The sequence below is a fragment of the Schistocerca serialis genome, chromosome 5 (genome assembly GCF_023864345.2).
Source record: "Schistocerca serialis cubense isolate TAMUIC-IGC-003099 chromosome 5, iqSchSeri2.2, whole genome shotgun sequence".
Classification (NCBI taxonomy): domain Eukaryota; kingdom Metazoa; phylum Arthropoda; class Insecta; order Orthoptera; family Acrididae; genus Schistocerca; species Schistocerca serialis.
The window spans coordinates 90980949-91002382 of record NC_064642.1 but is presented as its reverse complement, the minus strand read 5'-3'; positions in this window follow the sequence as shown (position 1 = coordinate 91002382).

Genomic DNA, 21434 nt, shown 5'->3' with positions numbered 1-21434 from the left:
AAAAAATATAATGGGGATCCAGTTCTAAAAGTAAAATCGAACTTCTGAAAAATTCTTTTAACACTGTAGTACAAAATATGTTAAGTCTTATAACATACCGAAAAAAATGTAAAAAAAGCGGTGAATATGAATTTGAAATCATCATTAGCATGTAATGACATGCATTTGTAAATACCAATGAAAGTAGGTAGATCAAAAACATCACTGTGAGCAAGTCATGTCATACATCTTCCGGAATAATTTTAGATCGGAAGTCGCAAAAATATATGTCTACATCCAAGTGAATTTTAAACTTATAAAGATAACAATGGAAGGAAGTCAAAATTACAAGGTACGGACATGGTATTACACCGTCAACAAGCAACACGCACAATGTAGGAAGAAAATATTACGTAAATGACAGTAAATCAAGAATAAAATCCAAAAATGTTGTGACTAAGTCCACATAAATTTAAAACAATAAAAATAACGTGGGGATGAAGTTAAAGGTTAATAGCTATGAAAGACCGCCGTCTCCTCCCTGACAATGTCAGGCTTCACTAAATGACTTTCTCCATTGCTTCATGGTACAGGTTTTATGGCTTCCTGTTGTTTTGGTGCTGCCGGGGTTCGCAAGTACGACATTCAATTCTGCAGTGGCTTTTGCAGCTAAGTTTGCGTCACAATTCTTTTGAATGACCGTCCGTCACGATCAGTCAACACGTACTTTCGTCCGGGTTCTGACTTAGCGAATGTCGTTTTTTTCCGCTTTCCCTGTGTGCCGTATAAATCTTCTACATAGTGCCTCTGGAAACACCAGACATTTCGTGTGCCTTGGTTATGGAAGAACCACCACCAAACGAGCACCAACGATTTACCCACATTTGAAGTCACTTATCTCCGATATAACGCACTCACAACTACACAGAACACTGTTCTGACCACGACTGACGCTTGTAACACATTGAAGCCGTTGCACAGCTGCATTTATGTCCAAGTATGCATTTCTCGCGCTTCTCAGTGTTTCTGGAAATTCAACCCCTAAAAGAGTGCAATAGGGGATGAAAATTGTTAAAAAAATACTTCGTTACATCAAAAAAATTTTAAAGCTGAATTAATGAAATTGGTATTTCACTTCTCTGGTAGATATAAAGAAGTGTTTATTAGGGAATGAAAAATGCTATGGAGATATGTATGCAAGAAGGCAAAAGGCATGATTTAAAAAACTTTGGACTCCAGCTACCACACTCACTTTTTGGTCAGAAGTACATTCGGAAAAGACCATGCTTATGTGGCCTTAATTAGCGTGAAAAGCTTAGAAGGTGTTGCAATTTGTTATCAACATAAAAATTCAATTACATTAAAACAAAGAAAAATCTCTGCAGGTCATGTAGTCTACGCGAGCAAAGCAGTGGGCTCTAAGATGATGTTGGAATAAATATAATTTAATACTTGAACAAGCTATCTAGATTCTTTGCCTAATTTCTGGAGAGGTTTGTGTCCCGTACTTTTGACGAGAATGGCTTTCCTATCGACCGTGACGTACAAGAGTTAATATCCTCTCCTTTCTTCCGCAGTTAATCAACGCAAAAGTTACATTTATAAGAGAAAAAGGAGTTTATTATCGCCTTTGACAGTGCGGCCACAATAGAATTCAGGCGCGAAAATCCGTGTATTTCATACTGAAGGCACCTAGACGTGAGAAAATAGTGCTTTTAAATTAAAAGAACCCTGGGAGCATATAAGTACAGGGTTATTACAAATGATTGAAGCGACTTCACAGCTCTACAATAACTTTATTATTTGAGATATTTTCACAATGCTTTGCACACACATACAAAAACTCAAAAAGTTTTTTTAGGCATTCACAAATGTTCGATATGCGCCCCTTTAGTGATTCGGCAGACATCAAGCCGATAATCAAGCTCCTCCCACACTCGGCGCAGCATGTCCCCATCAATGAGTTCGAAAGCATCGTTGATGCGAGCTCGCAGTTCTGGCACGTTTCTTGGTAGAGGAGGTTTAAACACTGAATCTTTCACATAACCCCACAGAAAGAAATCGCATGGGGTTAAGTCGGGAGAGCGTGGAGGCTATGACATGAATTGCTGATCATGATCTACACCACGACCGATCCATCGGTTTTCCAATCTCCTGTTTAAGAAATGCCAAACATCATGATGGAAGTGCGGTGGAGCACCATCCTGTTGAAAGATGAAGTCGGCGCTGTCGGTCTCCAGTTGTGGCATGAGCCAATTTTCCAGCATGTCCAGATACACGTGTCCTGTAACGTTTTTTTTCGCAGAAGAAAAAGGGGCCGTAAACTTTAAACCGTGAGATTGCACAAAACACGTTAACGTTTGGTGAATTGCGAATTTGCTGCATGAATGCGTGAGGATTCTCTACCGCCCAGATTCGCACATTGTGTCTGTTCACTTCACCATTAAGAAAAAATGTTGCTTCATCACTGAAAACAAGTTTCGCACTGAACGAATCCTCTTCCATGAGCTGTTGCAACCGCGCCGAAAATTCAAAGCGTTTGACTTTGTCATCGGGTGTCAGGGCTTGTAGCAACTGTAAACGGTAAGGCTTCTGCTTTAGCCTTTTCCGTAAGATTTTCCAAACCGTCGGCTGTGGTACGTTTAGCTCCCTGCTTTCATTATTCGTCGACTTCCGCGGGCTACGCGTGAAACTTGTCCGCACGCGTTCAACCGTTTCTTCGCTCACTGCAGGCCGACCCGTTGATTTCCTCTTACAGAGGCATCCAGAAGCTTTAAACTGCGCACACCATCGCCAAATGGAGTTAGCAGTTGGTGGATCTTTGTTGAACTTCGTCCTGAAGTGTCGTTGCACTGTTATGACTGACTGATGTGAGTGCATTTCAAGCACGACATACGCTTTCTCGGCTCCTGTCGGCATTTTGTCTCACTGCGCTCTCGAGCACTCTGGCGGCAGAAACCTGAAGTGCGGCTTTAGCCGAACAAAACTTCATGAGTTTTTCTACGTATCTCTAGTGTGTCGTGGCCATACGTCAATGAATGGAGCTACAGTGAATTTATGAAATCGCTTCAATAATTTGTAATAGCCCTGTACATAGGGGAACTCGGGGCGGAACGGGGTACTTAATGTTTAACAATATCTATAAAATAAGGGAACACAAGGAAACACTTCTTAAAGGCGATAAAAAAAAACACCTTGTAGTGTAACCCGATGTACCTTATTTTAAAATCACTTAAAACAATACGTTTTGCATTTTTTTACAATTTTTCAAAGAAAGTCTTGCATATTTCCCGTTCCGCCCCACCCACGGGGCAGAATGGGATAAAGGTATTTTTTGTTAAATTATTGTATAAACGTTGAATTTGAATTACGAATATCGTATTAAACAATGACAAAATGTTGTATAACAGGCAATTCAGACTAAGGAATGTCTAATTTAAACAATTAAGAAGCCATTCTTCAAAATAAGAAAATGTTCTAATGTCATTCTAAAATGTACAATGCTTAATAACCACAAAACCACTAACTACTAGCCCTTTCGACAATAGTCACAAATCAGGTTTTCCTCTTCATCTTCACTGTCTAATGCCAGCACATGAATTGTGTGCCCACTCTGACATGCGACCCAGCCCTCATTAGAAACGAAGTCCTCAGAGCAGACACACTTAGCATCCTCTCTCTCTCATTCTCTCTTCTCCATCTTCTTCTCCCTTTTATTTTTCTTAAGGTCTTTGATGGCATCTGTTTCGTTTATTCTTTTTTTTTTGCATACAGTTTGACATTTTTGCCTTAAGTTGCATTGCACCTGACGTCTCTGTCCTGACATTGTTTAGCAGTTCTAGACGCTTCATTCTGGAACCGCGTGACCGCTACGATCACCGGTTCGAATCCTGCCTCGGGCATGGATGTGTGTGTGATGTCCTTAGGTTAGTTAGGTTTAAGTAGTTCTAAGTTCTAGGGGACTGCAGATGTTAAGTCCCATGTGCTCAGAGCCATTTGAGCCATTTTTGAGCTATACCTAACTAACCTAAGGACATCACACACATCCATGCCCGATCCAGGATACGAAACTGCGACCGTAGCAGCAGCGCGGTTCCGGACTGAAGTGCCTAGAACCGCTCGGCCACATCGGCTGGCGCTATTGATCTGCATCCTCCGATGAACATCTATGAGGGTACATGGTTCTATTCTGATCCGTCGCACTCCATTGAGAACGAAGTAGGTCGTGAAGTTCCACCATTTTTCCTCCACCTGGCTAAGCACTCTTCCATATGGGCGGGCGTAGGGCATCGATCACCTCGGAGCCACGAAGGAAAGTTCGAACGTGCGTATGTCGTAATCCCAGTCCTGCATGATCAATAGTTACCTCTCCAACATGTCTGTCGGAGTGACGAAATTTGAGAACATGTTTAGTATCTCGAATGATTCTGTCACACACTGCATCATTAACCAGTTTGACGTAGATGACACAGCTCATTATGGAGAAGTGTATTCCAATAACGTCTTCGTAATCAAGTTTAACTTCGTTTCGTAGGAATCGTTCTTTTATTCATTCGAAAAACAAATCTTGATAGTCGACTCCCGGTATGTATGCGTTATTCTATATCGGTGGCTTCAAAACCTGCGAGTACGCCGGACAGGTAAATAACCCCGCGGGCGGGTGCACGCGCGCACAATTTCCGCGACATGGACATAAATAGACGAACGAGCCGCAGCAGTGCCGGAGGCAGACTGTGTACCATAGCCTGTCCGTGCACATATCACAGCCGCATCCTAACTTCCATATCTCGTCAATCATGTGGTTAAAACATCTTCTCGTGCGTCCATTACGTATATTCCCGTATAGGAGAAACATTTCAACGGAAAGTCACTTGCCACGGTGGATAAATGCAATACTGCATTGCCTTTGCTATTCGGAAGTGCGATGTAAAGTTCCTTCGGACTTGCATGTATGTCTTAATCTGTATGCGTATTACAATGAGCTGTGCTCTCTGGATACTGGTAGTTTTTGTAGTATTTTGCATTATTTGTCTTTAATAATATTGTGACTTATGTAGGCAATGGTTTGAGAAGGAACGTCAACGTTCGAAAGTAGTCACCAAGAAATTGTACTCAATGCGATAGAAACTTGAATAAATAATAAAGTAATTGGAGGAGTACTGTGTAGCAAAGTACTTTTGTAATTCAGGGGGAGAAGCAAATGTAGAAGAATTCTAAGATTTTTTACTGTCAAGTCCTAGATTTTCTCTGTTTTTCCATTAACGAGGAAATGTCAACATATTTCATCTATGTTTATAGGAAAAACAGCAATAAAAATAGTTAAATATAGTCTTGACAGCAATAAAAAGTAAAATAACAGTTTTATGATTACAATTTCTGTTGATTGACACCTTCATACTTACTAAAGAATCAGTATTGATGTGCAATGCTGGCAGCAACAGCATCATTGTTATGTGTTACTCAGGTCATGCTTACGTAGCAAACATTACCTGACTAAACCGTTGTTCATTACATCAACTGAGAATCAAGCTTACTAAGGCAACTGTAATATAAAAAATGGCAGAACCCTGTCACATTGTCAGCTGTTAACATGCTGTGATCAGTCTGAAAGACAACATAACGCGCGAGAATGGACTCGTACTTATCTTCTTATTTACACTAAGTATCTACTATTTTTTCTCTGTTTCGATGTAGTTTATAATATATGGCCCCATTTCAAAAACAGGGTTTTAGTAAGGCTAACATAGTACCCTTGTTCTTTTAATGGTCTGATAGTGTTGTAAATTAAGGCACATTGGGAAGGTAGGCCGCTATTATTTACACCAATAAAATTATTGTATTACTACTTGCCATAATAGCACGTCGTTTGTGCGCGAAATAATTAATTTACGGTGAGAAGCTTAGTGTCAACAACCTATTTAGACTGTAAACAAATTGCGCCGGCCAGTGGCGTTTGTAGAGCAGTATAGCTTCCTTTATTACGCGCTGAAGTGTATATGCGTTCTTGTAATTGACTAATAGAAAATACAACGTCGTATAACCAGTGAACACGGACACACTCATGAATACGAGATGTATAATGATTACAGCACTTCTAAAAGTAGGGAGCCAAACGTTTACCTCCATGTATCACACGTCCGGAATTGAATTAACGAAACAAAAATAACATCGTTGAAGTACTTTCTAGCTGACTATAACTCTGTTACTTATAAGTAGTGCTATTATATCTTGTGAAACACGTACTTAATAGTGAGCATGGCTTGATGTCATATGAATGGGAGATTATTTGGGCCCAGAAAATTCCCGTTGGGTAAGGTATCACATCCATGTTGCATTTTACACTTTGAATTACACGAAATTTCTGTCTTAATGAAGAAATGTCTTTCAATGACAAATTCTTAATCCCCGAGCAGGCATATGGTGCGCCAACCACAAATAAAATTGTTTTGCATCACTCCACTGTTTTTTCACAGTTACGAGGCCACACCTATTCCTTCATTACAGCGCCAGCTAAGACAGTGATAAATTACGTTGTCGTACGTCCAAGTGAGCAACAGATAATATAAAATACTGAGCGAGGTAGGTGAAACAAAATTTACGTTCCGTGCAAGAAAATGACCCAGATTACGAGCTAGCAGCACAATCCCATATTGAAGCTGTTGCCTACGAGATAATTAGTAATATAATAAGAGGTTGACTGAGATCTGACGCAACTGCCCCGTTTTATGCTTCAAGTGGGTCATTACTGTGGGGTAACACCTGCCCGTGACAACAGAGTGATATAAAGGAAGTTTATTTCATTACTGTTTAATTTAAGAGTGTCTTGGCTCATATTGCGTAAGTTTAGTTTATCCTTGTCTAATCAAACTAAGAAAAACAGTGATTTTCCTCAAACATGTTTACCTGGTGACATAAAGACAGATATTATTTACATGTGTACAAACTTCGCCGCGCGCCAGCTCGTGTTACGAAAAACGGCGCGTCTGCCCGAGAATTGATTTTTTTTTTCACCGATATAATCATCAAGAAATTCTACAGTAATTATCAATTACTTGTGGCATTGGCCTTCTTCATATCATGCAAATAAAGCAGTACATCACCCACGAAAATAATGAAGCAACCAGTTAGTCAGTTTCTTCGTCAGCTGTTGTTGAAGTTCTGTGTGATTTTGAACTGAGTTACGTGGTTCCCTCGTGGTGTCCTTATGAGTGCTCCGATGCTTTTTCTGTATTGTTTGAAAATGGCTGAACGGTGTTTCTATTGAAGTTTTAGGTGATCCAGACAACAAAAAATAAATTTTCGTAGACTGATATACAGAAGAACGTACTATGAAGCTAACTCTGTGGACCTGTATGTATAAAGGGCGAAGCCACCCGAAATACATCCAGAATGAATAATTGCATCGAGATGCGTTCTTCGCAAGGTTATAGCGGACGGTATAGCGTATTTCCTGATGTTCGCAAGTCTTTTATTATCGTTCATAGTCTCCGAAATATGACACCGAGTTGTTCGTTTTTCTAATGGAACTGTACACATTGTTCTGTGGAAATTAAAAAAAGCTTCTAAGAGAACCATAACGACCAGCATGTGTGTGACTTGATCAAGATAACAGCGCCGCAAACCGCTGTCCCACCTTCAGAAGAAGGTACGATATTGCAGTGCCTCTGTTATTCCCAATTACGAAACAATGTACCTTTGGACTCCGCCGAATATGGACTATCATCAACTATAGAAAAGAATGACGGCAACGAAAATTTTTGTGCCGGACGGGACTCTCTTGAGAGAGAATTCGGCGAGCACTGAAACGGTCGTTCAAGAAACACAAAATACTCTGTACACTCACCAAACTTAACACTTCCATACTTCTGTCTGTGGCGAAAATTAAACACGAGATCTATTCGGAAGCACTGACGACTCTCGAAGTAATAAAATACCTCTTGACACCACCCTGTGCTACCGTTAACTCCAGCCGAAATTAAAAGTGCATTGTTGTTTCTCCAGAATCACTTTACAGCAGCTAGCAGTGATCAAGTTCAACGTTTTGAGCACATGGTATAACAGCTGTGTTTGCCTACAGTTGGTACGACAGGACAGACAGACACACACACACACACACACACACACACACACCTCTTTCCCTGACGGCGCGAGAGTGATTTGCGGCGCTGTTATCTTGATACTATCCGATGAAGTCACACACATGCTACGTCACTGAAGTTCTCTCGAAAACATGTTTCAAATTCCACAGGAGAAAGCCTATAGATTCATTAGAAAACAAACAAAGTCGGTGTTGTCATTCGACAACTACAAAACGATGAAAATTACTTACGAACGTCAGGAAATTCGCCATATTGTACGCTGTATATTGGCGAAAACCGCACCTGGATATGTTTCTTCATTATGGATGTACACACTAAGACAGAAAAAAACGACCCACCACGAAAAATTTATCCGAATGGGGCGGAATTCGGTAGATGAGATATACATGTACAGACAAACAAACAATTTCAATTTCAGAAAATTTGGATATTTATTCAAGAGAAAGAGGTTCACAAACTGAGCACGTCAACAACGCGTTAGTGTGTGTGTGAATTCCTAAGGGACCAAACTGCTTAGGTCATCGGTCCCTCGACTTACACACTACTTAAACTAACTTTAACTTATGCTAAGAACAATACAAACAAGACTCGAACCTCCGGCGGGAACGCGTTAGTCCACCTCTGGCCCATATGCAAGCAGTTATGCGACTTGGCATTGATTAATAGAGTTTTTTGGTGCCCTCCTGAGGAATATCACAATAAATTCTGTCGTACTGACGCGTTAGATGGTTGGAGTGCCCTGCCCATACTGCTCCAAATGGTCTCAACTGGGGGGAGATCCGAGGACCTCGCTGGCACAGGATGGGTTTGGCAAGCACGAAGACGATCAGTAGAAACCCTCGCCCAGTGCGGACGGGTATTATCTTGCTGGAATGCAAGCCCACGGTGGATCATGAAGGGCAACAAACCGAGCATAGAGTGTCGTCGACGTACCGCTGTGCTGCAAGGGTGCGCATGAATCACAACCAAAGGCGTCCTGCTATGAAAAGAAATATCTGCCCAGATCATCACTCCCGTTGTCGGTCTCTGCGGCGGGTGATTGTCAGGTTGGTATCCCACTGTTCTCCGGGACTTCTCCAGACACGTACAAGGCATACATGTGAATGGCCTGGGTGGAACAGGAATAAGCGTCAGCACCCTGAAGCCGCAGGCTCCTCCACACTGCTCCAGACTCTTTCAACAAATATGAAGATGGTATCTGTTCTTTCGGACATATCTGAAAGAACTGATACCATCTTCATACAGTTAAGGCTAACCGACCATTGACCTTATTCTTCTGTGCTAGATGCACACTCATTGCCCGAACTCTTACGGGACTCGGTAAAATTGTTTGCCGCGAGTAATGAGTGTAGTGGGCAGGGCCACTACGAATGTAGTGTAGTGGGAATGTGGATCTCACGGGGAGCGTGCAAGGGATAAATTCCTGCAGTAGCTATATCTTCTGTGCCCTCGGTAGCTCAGATGTATTCCCAATTAAGTACGGCAATAATGGTACGGAACGGGATCAACTTTGACGGGACTAAAATGTTGCCGGCACGGTAGAGCAGCGTGCTCGCTCAGAGAGCTGGGTGCTCTCTGTAATAATAATAAAAAAAAAAACTGAGTGAAGGGATAAACAACGAACTTCAACGGATGTCATGTGACGTCCTCTACGACCAAACACAATGAACAATAAGGAACAAAATGAAAAAAAAAGATGGATAGAGCGTCTGCTACGTAAGCAGGAGATACCGGGTTCGAGTCCCGGTCGGGGCACACATTTTCAACTGTCCCCGTTGATGTATATCAACAGCTGTCGACAGCTTGGGGTCTTGATTTAATTATCATTTCTTTCAACAAAATTGCGCATACATAACAAAAGTAGAATCTCAAAATTTCATGCACTGGTTGAAGATCCACTGTTACACTAATGTGAACATAATCCTTTACATAAAAATTTGACCTCACTTAGAAGTTGTGAAAACAACAAGTACTGTACCATTTGTTCATCCCTGGGTTCGTATTTTTATTTTTTATGTCAATATTAGAGTTCCTTTAATACAATACACTCAGAAAATGACATGAATAATCCACATCTTAACATTAAGTACTTGGACATCTAACTATTCATGACTATATTATTACAAAAAGGAGTTTAGACGTTGTATCACACAAACAACGCCACCTCGGAAAATAACACAAATAATCCGCAACTTTGCAAATGTGTGGACATCTATCAATGACTTCTATTAGGGATAGGAGTTTACACAAGTACTACACAAATACGGCAGTAGGCACCATGATGGATCTCTCAAATTACTGGTTTCAGGCTTTATCTCCTGGGCTATCGATATCCTTAATTCATCTTTATCCCAAATTTTAAACAAAATTCTAGCACAGGATAGACCAATATTTGCTCTAGCATGGGGTACATAGCCATAATTCAATACTAAACCACAGTACGCCAACCCAACTATCTATAAAAACCAGCAAGATATGGCTGTATGCCTCCGTGACTATAACCACTGTATACAAAGCTCATGCATTAACCAAAAATTCATCTACACACTCCAAATTCTACAGAATTTCGACTTTTTTACATCCAATCATTACCATGTTTCTCATACATAAGTGTTCATCCATCCACAAAGCGCATTTATAATATTCAACACTGTCCATAATTTTTTGTACAAGCCATTTCACATGACTTGAAACAAAGACTTAGTACATGTATAAATCAAATAACGACTGCTTTAAGTACAGAACGGCTACACCCGACTCAACATCTTAAATACTGCATTATTAGTACAGTGCACTGGTATTCAATGAAGTAATAATAACACACATTCTTAGCTGGCACTTAACAGTGACCCATTACATTGATTTGCACCTTACCATTTGTTTCATTCTATAAACTCATTTGAGCACTGGAACTCGCAATGTTATCCTAGCTTTTTCTTGTATTGTCTTTCTGCTCGACAATTTACCACATAATCTTTCCTATCTTTGTCTCTACTCAATGGTGCTTGTATTTCCTGTGCCGCTATCATCCTCACTGGATTGTGGTCAACTGGTTCATCATCAACGTTACGTTCTTATGTTTCCTTGTTTCCTTAACATTTTGTAGCATAAGATTTATGTGGTGACAGTTAAGAACACTACTGCACCGCTTATTATACCGACATGCAGTTTACCTAGTGACGACAAGGTTTATTTCTGTCACAAGGCAGTCACGTATAACACTACTGCGGTTGAAAATTTGCCAATAATGGCCTATATTTACAACCGCAGTAGTGTTATATGTGGCTGCCTTGTGACAGAAACAAACCTTGTCGTCACTAGGTAAACTGCACTCCGATATAACAAGTGGAGCAATAGTGTTATACGTGGCGCCGCTTGACAGGACGTACGTTTTACTATCAGAGACAGCAAAAAATATAAATATTTGTTGTAAAACAAAGGTAGAACGAGGAACAAACGTCCAGCGGCACGAATCTGCAAAATATTAGAAGAAAGTGCACATAAAAATCTTCCTAGAACAGAGCGATAAAGATACCATTTCACAACAGAATATCAAAGATTGACAATAGGATGATAATTGGTCAAGACGAACGGGACGAGGCAGCACAGAATGCGGTAGGTGTCAGTAGTTCACTAGATCAAACAATAGATGGCCCCACAACACGCCAGAAAGCCTACACAGAATACCACACACATGTAAATGAGCAAATCAATATAATGAACACATCACAGACAAAGCAAAGTAGTGAAGAGGACGTGAGTAAGGATAGTGTATGTATTGACGAGTCAATGGATATGTTTCATTCGCCAAAAGTCAAAAGAGAAGTGTGTGAGCCACGAAAAGTAAAATTTGAAAATGAAAACTTATCAGGACAGGAAATCGAAAAATCACCAGATATGACAGAACTGTTAACAATGTTAGCCGCGCAGATTGGAGCACAAGGTCAACAAATTTCGGCACAAGGCCAACAAATAAACGCACAAATTGCAGAACAGGGTCAGCAACTTGCAGCACACAGTAGTAACATTAACTGTCAGATTAAATCACTTGAGAAACTGCAGAGTAACTAAATTGAAATGCAAGGGAACAAACTTAGTACACAAATTGAAGAGGGAAATTCAAGGGTAAGTGCAGTGAGTAATGAAATTGAACAATTAAAAAGTGAAATTAATGTTAATGGTAATATTGCCAATGTACAAGGGCAAATAAATGACAGATTTGACACTGAGATGATAAAAATTAATAATAACTAAAGTTGACAAAAAAGTGCTCTGTCTTAAATCCTAAATATTGACCGAATGCAACACGGAGTTTGCTCAAGAGAGACAATCGGTGGTGCAAACTGAAAAAGAATTATGTAAACAGATAACTACATGCAAAAAGAATTGCGAGCACCATACTTCTGAAATCCAAGGCAATGTGTGCGACTTGGAAATAAAAGTAAAGGAAAGGCGCACCAATGTTACCAAATGAGTGATTAGTATCATACAATTAGAGGGCGAAGAAACGTTCAACTCTGCGAAAAGACACAATGGATGGCGTCCTCTTGATTTTTTTAAGAACTTCGAAACGAATTTTCTGAATACATGACAGATCAGGAAAATATTAATGTAATGATTAGCGCCTTAGCAGACGATGCTAAAAGATGGGGGCTAAATTTGGAAACAGATAGGATATCTTTTGAAGAATTTTAACAGAAACTTGTCGAAGAATATTGGTCTGAACAGAAACAAGACTATCTGTGGCGCGAATTTTTAATGGTCAGGATGTATGATATTAGGGGCAGGCATTCTATGAAAGAATTCTGTGAGACCTGGTATCGAAAGCTTATTCATTTAAGATCGAGACAGACAGAATCAGAAATAGTATGGGAATTGTGGAAGAAGATTCGAAGAAGTATGTGGGAAGCAATCATAAAAGCTTCTCGTCCTTCTTAGGGAGGGTCGAAGACGAAGACCATTGCAAGAGAAATAGTGACGCCCTTCTGATTAATAATAATAGAACGAGAGAAATCCCCGATCAAAGTGATCGAAATGAAAATGAGAGAAGTGGTAGAGGATGTGGGAGTGTGGCATTCTGAGGCAGAGGGTTCGCACTTCGAAGTTTCCAAAACAGAGACGACACGGTAAACTAGTCCCACATTTATTACGGGCCAGATCTGTCCGGATAATGATATGAGGCCCAAACGCAGTAAATCATACTGGAATAATCAAAGTAATGAAAGCAAGCAAAGAGGCAACTATAAGAACCCCTCACTGGGTGACACAAGTAGAATAACAGATATCAGTACGTATGACTCATACCCAATGCGAAAAGTTAACAGGCGGGCATTTATGCTCCGAGCGCCAGAGCACAACGAATTCCGATAGGCGGGCAGCTGGCCGTTGCACGACTGACTTAGCCGCAGCGGAAAGCAGCATGCAATCAGACACTTTAGTAGACATGTTTCGGCGGTTTATGACCCCAAAAACTAACAGAGTTGGAGTATGTCGATTAAAAGTAATAATAAGAAAGATATTGAGCAAGAAAGAGTTGTCAAAGGGCGAAGATGAGCATAATAAAATAAGTGAAATTGAAAATATTTATATGGCCAGTGATATCACAAAGGGGGAAGTACTAGAAGTAGAGGCGGAATCTATAGGCAGAGAGAAAGTAAAAACAGGAAGCGCTGCTGCACAAAGTACGTGTGCAGCAAATATTAAAGAGGTAAATGTTGGAAATGAAGGCACTGTGGAAGAGTCACGAGTTGTCATTATGGTGAAAATGAAGGGAAAAGTAATAAAATGGTTAGTATAAATAAAAATAGGTTGTAAGTTGAGATCCTCTATAGTATAAATGAAGTAGACATTGACAATAATCTTGCACAATTAACTGGTGGTGACAGTGAGGAAGGAAAGGAGTCAGAACACAGCATGCGAATTACTGAAGTGCACAAAAATTATACAAAATATGAAAATAAAACCGAAGTTATTCAAAGTGGCACTGAAACTTTGCCTGTAACCAAAATTCCACTGCATTATCCGATAGCCAGTCAGAAAACCGAAGTTAATGAAACATCAAATGATGATTGCCTCGTTTAAAAGTTGCTTTCTTACTTGAGTCAGAGTGTGAAGAGGAGATTAGTAATAATTTGGATGATGAGGATGAATTCTTGGGAGTGAATTAAAATGAGTATACGTTTACCAAAAGTGGGTATGAAAGAATAAGTGAAGTCTTTTCAAAACAAAACCCAGAAATTGAAACAGTACCGAAAAAGAAAGAGCCACCGGATAATGCGGACCTGGGTATGATTTGCAAGAGACTCCAGATTATACTATACTGGGGGCAAGCCTTACTGTTATGAAGGAATTTGAAATTCTGAAACCAAAAGAACCACCTAACGAAATGATAGCAGAACAAGAGTTGTTGAGGATCTCCAAAAAGGTAGAGATCAAAAAACCACAAAAGCCACCTGATGATACATTACGATGGCAAGTGTTGGAGAGGATTGTAAACGATGTAGAAAGCAGAAGACCAAAGAAGTCACCAGATACAGGTATTTGATCAGTGAGTAACAACTTACCGTCACCATAATCACAAAGTTTGGGGCAGGTTTGTTACAGATTTTGAGAACATTATGAATACTGTCTATCATAAAACCACAGGGTTTACACCTGAAGAAATCCTGTTAAATCATAAAAGTAAAAGTGTTATTGAAGAGGCTTTGCGATTTCCACCCATTGCAGGAATTGACTTGAATCAGAAAAAAGAGTTAGTTAGAAAAGGAATGAAAGAGAAAGCGGCTGCCAGGTCTAAAAGGCATGACAAGGGCCTTAAAACAACTAAATTCAAAATTGGTGATTATGTTTTAGTGAAAATGCATGAAAAACCCAGCAGAATCAACAACGAAATTTCAAAATTTAAATACATTTGTAATGGTCCGTTTGAAGTGCAAGGAGCTCCACATGCGAATGCTTATTTTATTGCGTACACAAAGACCAGAAAATCCTTGTGGGTTCACAACATTGTTGACCTAAAATTGTATCTCCGCAGAAATAAATAATACAATGTAGCCTCAGGGGACGCGCATTCTTTGCATTGTCAGGTTTCTGATGAACACCAGGCGTCCTGAGTTGTTGGCAATACTACTTCCTTTCCATTTCGTGTTGCCAACCTAAACCTTCATCATTCAGAACTATTGACTATCATCTTTCCTTCTTCCCTATTATAGTAAAAAGGAGTAGAGAGTTATAATATGGATAATCAAATATAAAACTTGCAAGTCTCTTTTAATAATCTCTTGCCAATGTCTGTTAGAGTAGGAGTTTGTAAGTAAAGTAAAAGGTGGACAAACAAGGAAAATAGATGACTAAAACACTAATCAGGAAGTATGAAGGATGTTTGTAAAATAAGAAGAGAAGGATGCCATAATGTGATTAATAGGAAAAAATGGTTTTGAAAATGATGTTTGTGTCAGAGGCAGAGGAAATGTGGTGGCCAAATCTTCAATCATTGTGAACTCCAAGCTGAAATAAATATTCAGTAGAGTTGTTCTAATACCGGATGTGCCTTTCTTTTTTGGTTAATGTCTTGATCTCAATGTCAAAACTATAATGCCTAATTTGAAAATTTATTACCAGGTGTTACCATGTTGAAAAGAAATGCGTTCTTACCAGGTGTTCAATACCTGTCTGTAAGTTTCAGATTATACATAACAAAATAATGCAATATATTGTACAAAATGTGCAACTTAACTGGATATGATGTATACATAAAACTGCAATTATGAAATACTGCAGTATGACGAAATAAGCTGCCTGAAAATGTGTTGTTAGGCAGTTGAACAATAATGAAGAAAATGTATAAAGATTGCCTTAAACAGTGCAATCACTAACAGAGTAATGCCTGAACAACTAAGCAGGCAGCAACAAGGACTTGCCAATCTGGGACAAAGACGAAAAAGGCTCAGCGTAGACTGCCATACATCAAGAATGGGCAGTGTGTGAATTTGTAAAGGTTCTTTAAGTATTGTTTTTGTATGTTTTTGATTGTGTCTAAATATATACATACATAGACTGCCAAATGCTATTGCAGGCAGCAAAATAACTTGAATTTTCTTGATTAATATTGTGTGTATTTGTTATAATTTTTCAAAACTGGACTGACTATTCCTACAGAAGTCAGTGAAAATTAATGTTAGACTCAATGTAACTGTATGTATTCCCGTGTAGTTAACAAAAATGGACTGTCTGTTTTAAAATGAATCCAGTAAAATAAGGTTAGGTCAAAAGAAAAAAATTTTAATATAGCTGTTGGTTTGTGTAATTAACTGAAACAGGTATGAACTGCTAGTACTAAGAGTAGTATTGGAAAAATCTTTTCTGGAGGAAATTGACAATGTAATTTTAGAATATAAAGAATAAACTGTAAAATGTTTTTGTGCCAGTTCTATGTATACATTTGTATATGTGTATAGGTGTAGATACAAAACTTTCAGTATTTCAGCATTCTCTGAAAAGTGTAAAATGTTTTGTGCTATTGTTAATGTATGTTCTTGTAAGTGCATATATGCTTTTCTCTAGAATGCTGTACCATTTTTTCGAGTTATGTAAGTGATATAGCATACTGTCTATTTATTAACTTGTAGAGTGAGGATGAACTATTCTGTGCATGTAGACTATTACTGCATGTATCTAGTTTTGAGAGTGTTGTGTATAAAGTGTTTGAGTTCTTAGTGTGTTTATTGTATTTTTTTACCCAATGGATGGATGAATATTTTTGTAGCTGACACCACTCAGATGTTATGGATGTTTTACTGATGTATCCCAGATGGGAAACCTCAATAAAACATGGGGCATGTGTAACACTACAATCAGTATTGTTAATTACTTGTACTGACTAATTTTGCGTAATGTCAAGTGTATATTCTTTATTATGAAATGTCTTTGATCTAATGTAAAGAAGTGGAAAGGTAGTGCAACATGTATACTCTTTGAAAGTTCAGTTCTTTGTATTATTTGGAGGGAAGTGGTATTTAATTATGTATACTTGTGTTGACTTCTTAATAGGTTTAAAAAATGAAATTTTTTAAAATATGTTTGCTGGCAACTATGTATTAACTGGTTCATACATAGGGACTTTGTATTGTATAAAGAGAAAGCCAAAGTAGTTCTCCCTCTGCAACGGGAGTGAGTTGGCGTGCTAGGAAAAGGTGGATGTGGCGCTCAGTCTGGGTGGCATGTGAGAGATCACAGTAGTCAGTCAGTAGCAAATAATTGACGAGTAAACAGCGCAGGTGCCGAGTGAGGCTTACAGTATTGCAATTGCAATGGAATGGTCTCTGATTTAATATGCAGCTGTAAAACGGTGCTCTCGATTTTGGAAAAGCTCTAAAAATGATGTTAAAGGGCCAAGAAGAAGTAAATATAGCTTATTATTGCCAATGGAAAGACCACCTAGCCGCCACATGCTCGCCACCACGATTGTACAACCACTTTGTCGCACATACGAAAGATTTGATCTGTGTTACTGTATGAACCGGTAATGTTGTGTTTGGTTCTGTGAAAATATAATACTAATATTCAAAAAGTGTTTGAACAATGTGTCCATCGTATGCACTTATCCAAGTAGGATCCTCTCCTTTATGTGATAAGATCCGAGAGTGTCTTTTGCATTAAAAAGCATTAACAATTTTGCAGTGCATATTATTGATGTGTGGCAAAGTTTTATGTCAGTACACTTAATGTGCTGGACAAGAATTACTTGTCTCTCAAACATACCGGGCGATCAAAAAGTCAGTATAAATTTGAAAATTGTATAAATCATGGAATACTGTAGATACAAAGGTACAAATTGACACACATGCTTGGAATGACGTGGGGTTTTATTAGAACCGAAAAAATATAAACGTTCAAAAAATGTCCGAAAGATGGCGCTTCATCTGATCAGAATAGCAATAATTGGCATAACAAAGTCAGACAAAGCAAATATGATGTTCTTTACAGGAAATGCTCAATATGTCCACCATCATTCCTCAACAATTGCTGTAGTCGAGGAATAATGTTGTGAACAGCACTGTAAAGCATGTCCAGAGTTATGGTGAGGCATTGGCGTCGGATGTTGTCTTTCAGCATCCTTAGAGATGTCGGTCGATCACGATACAGTTGCGACTTTAGGTAACCCCAAAGCCATTAATCGTACAGACTGAGGTCTGGGGACCTGGGAGGCCAAGCATGACGGAAGTGGCGGCTGAGCACACGATCATCACCAAGATCTTTCACGCGTCTAGCAATATGGGGTGTTTTTTCGGTTCTAATAAAACCCCATGTCATTCCAAGCATGTGTGTCGATTTTTACCTCTCTATCTACATTATTCCGTGGTTTATTAAGTTTTCAAATTTTTATTGATTTTTTGATCACCCGGTATAATAGAGATTATCTATGTTTGAATATTTTGAAACTTAATTAAAGAATGAACTTAAAAATCAGTTTAGGAAAGAGTATTACTTGGAAAAGAGTGTTCCAATTTTTCTGCTTTAAAGTTGTTTTCAAAAACTACTTGCTTCACAAAAAAATGGTTCTGAGCACTATGGGACTTACCATCTCAGGTCATCAGTCCCATAGAACTTAGAACTACTTAAACGTAACTAACGTAAGAACATCACACACATCCATGACCGAGGCAGGATAACCTGCGACCGTAGCGGTCACGTGGTTCCACTCTAAAGCGCCTAGAACCACTCGGCCACACTGGCCGGCACTTGCTTCACAAGTGGTATCATAAAACACTTAGTTTTGAGGATGTTTGAAGTAAAATTTTACTGGAGATTGTCTCTGGTTTTGCAGAAGGTTTGTCAGGACAAAGAGTGCAAAAATAGTACAAAAGTAATGGTCTCAAATGGAAGACTAATCCAATTATACCTTAATGTTACATGATTTTGAAAGTGTAATTATTTTTGATGTTACAATGAAAGGGATAGTTTGTGGGACCACATTTGTTTTCCATCATTACAAAAACGATAAATCATATTAGTAGGTTTCTAGCTAACGAATCTTAAAGTGATTACTGGGAAGTAAAGGTATAGGGTTTGTATACCTTGCCTCCTCTCGTGAAATCTTCTCGGGTGATCAGCCGAGTAAAGGCGTCGTCTTCTCGCAACGTTTCGAAGGGTTTCGTACCCATCATCTTCAAGCGAAGTGTCGAGATGCTGCTGCTGCTCACATCTAATACTTTCCCCTCTTTGGGGAAGTGTGTGTGGGGGAGTTTGTAGTCTGCTTTGCCGTGTATCCCCAGACAGGGCACGCATACTCCATTACTGGCCGGATCAGGGCCTGATAAACATTTACTGCTACTGGGCAGGGAAGGGAGCTGGTTGTGTTCAGGATAGGATATAGGATGGACATTCTGGCGCAGGCCTTCCTGTGGACCTCGTCTATGTGGGGTTTCCACGTACGACGAGAGTCCAAGGTTACGCCAAGGTACTTGGCGGTTCTGCGCCAGGGGAGTTGGATTCCATTTAGGTGAAGGTGGAGGGGGGGACGTTGAGGAGGTTCGCGGGTAATCAGCATTGCCTGCGTCTTCTCGGAGTTGATCGTGATGCGCCAGCGACGGGCCCAAGTTTCTGTGTCATCTAAAACCTTTTGTAGCCTACGGATGACCAGGTCCTTGTTCGCATTTCTCGTGTAGAAGGCTGTGTCGTCAGCGTACTGCGCAGTGTGCACCAGGGGGGCCGTCGGAGTATCCGCAGTGTACAAACCGTACAATACGGGCCCCAGGACCGATCCCTGTGGCACCCCGGCACGAATACGCCTTCTGGTGGAGGTGGCAGTTTCTACTTTGACGGAGAAAGTCCTATTCGTGAGATAGCTCTTAATGAGCTGAACTATGCTCCCGGGAAACCCTTGTGTGTACAACTTGTACAGTAGCCCTCTATGCCATACTGAATCAAAGGCTTTGGCTACGTCTAGTAGCACTATCCCGCAGTAGCCTCTGTGGTTGAAGCCCTCTGTGGCTGCTTCAACCATTCTCATGACCTGCTGTGGGGCAGAGTGGTTCTGCCGGAACCCAAATTGGAAATCCGGCAGAATTTGCTCTCTGGTAATGTGTTCTTGTATGGGTCTTAGCAGGAGGCGCTCATAGATCTTGCTGAGTGTTGGCAAGAGGCTAATCGGCCTGTAGTGCTGCGGGAATAGAGGGTCTTTCCCTGGTTTGTGTATCGCGACCACTTCCGCATGTTTCCAGCAAGCTGGGAAAACACGGGAACGAGTAATCTCGTTGAGGACGTTCGCGAGGTGTGTGATCGCTGTGGGTGGGAGTTTTTTGACTAACTGGTTTGTGACACTGTCGTGCCCTGGCGCCTTTTTTGTAGGGAGGGACCTAATTACTCTTGCCACGTCCTCGGGGGCAAAAAGTATGGGTTCGTCCTCTGGGTCCTCCTCAGCATTGAGGAAGACGGCCAGTTGACGACTGACTACCTCTTCATGTTCTTCATCCTGGGGTTCTGCCGCTTGGAACTGCTTCTCAAAGGAGTCGGCGAGGGCGTTGGCCTTTCCAGCATGGCTGTAGACCAGTCCCCGCTCGCCATGCAGTGGCGGCATCCTAGCGCGTCGTTTTGTGAACTGTTTGGTTGCTTGCCATAGTGTATGATCGTCTACTTTGAGAGATGTGAGGCGGTTTTGCCATTGCTGGTTTCTGTGCTCATTGAGCGCTACCTTCAGCTCTCTCTGTAGACGATTGAGCAGCCTCCTGGTGGCCTGATTTCTGGTGATCTTCCACTCTTTTGCCACTCTGTTCTTGTGTCGAATTTGAGCTAGCAAGTGTTCCGGGAGCTGGATTTGCGGCGGTGGGGCATCCCTTTGTGGAGGGGTGGCTTCTGCCGCTGCCTGCAAGATGGTGCCTGTTAGGTCTTGTAGCGCTTGTTCTACTGTTTCCGCAGTGGGTGGCAGAGCGCGAGCAATATCAGAGGCGACAGTTTCTTGGTATCGCTCCCAGTCTGTTCGTTTGTACGACGTCTGGTACCGTGGGAGTGCTACCCATTCTCCCACATCGACCTCCAGAATCACTGGGTTGTGGTCGGAGGACATTCTGTTGATTGTCCTTGCGGCCACGAACCCTGCGATCCTCCTGGTGAGAGCTATGTCTAACACATCGGGCCTGCTTCCGTTTTTCGGAAAATGTGTGGGCTCGATTGGACCCCATGTTTCGAAGTGGTGGGCACGCGCTAGTTGTTGCAGTTTGGCGCCTGCTCTGGAGGTTACTCTAGAATTCCAATCGGGATGTTTGGCATTGAAGTCTCCCCCTATTATGAGTTTGCCTTCAATTTGCCCTAGAGCAGCTATGTCTCCCTCATCTATCTGGTCATGTGGGGGTCGGTAGA